At 59.4% G+C, this 303-nt stretch overlaps 1 protein-coding gene across 1 annotated transcript in view; it reads right to left on the minus strand.

The window, feature by feature from the left end:
* Window positions 1-303, minus strand: part of CACNA2D2 (calcium voltage-gated channel auxiliary subunit alpha2delta 2) — a 209305-nt gene that overhangs the window by 7641 nt on the left and 201361 nt on the right. The window lies entirely within an intron of this gene.

The raw sequence follows: 303 nt of genomic DNA on the forward strand, positions 1-303 counted from the left end.
CGTTCTGCTGTCGCTGGCACCGTACGGGAAGGAAAGTTATAGCCAAATCGGGAGAGGTTTGCCCATCTCGGCTTGAATTTGCTCGGTTGCGGGCTGAAGGCGGGCGGTTGCGTACGCGCGGCCGGTGGCGTGTACGCAGGGACACACAGAGACACACACACATATATATATGCGCACACATGTATATATATGCATGTTTGGGAGGGCGAGGGGCGTCTCTCTCTCGGGGGGGACAGGGTGGGGGCGAGGGCAGGGAACTGCATGCTGCGCTCCTGGCCGGAGGAGGAGGATCACCAAAACACT

This window comes from Egretta garzetta, unplaced genomic scaffold (genome assembly GCF_000687185.1).
Source record: "Egretta garzetta isolate BGI_Z169 unplaced genomic scaffold, ASM68718v1 scaffold215, whole genome shotgun sequence".
NCBI classification, from domain to species: Eukaryota; Metazoa; Chordata; class Aves; order Pelecaniformes; family Ardeidae; genus Egretta; species Egretta garzetta.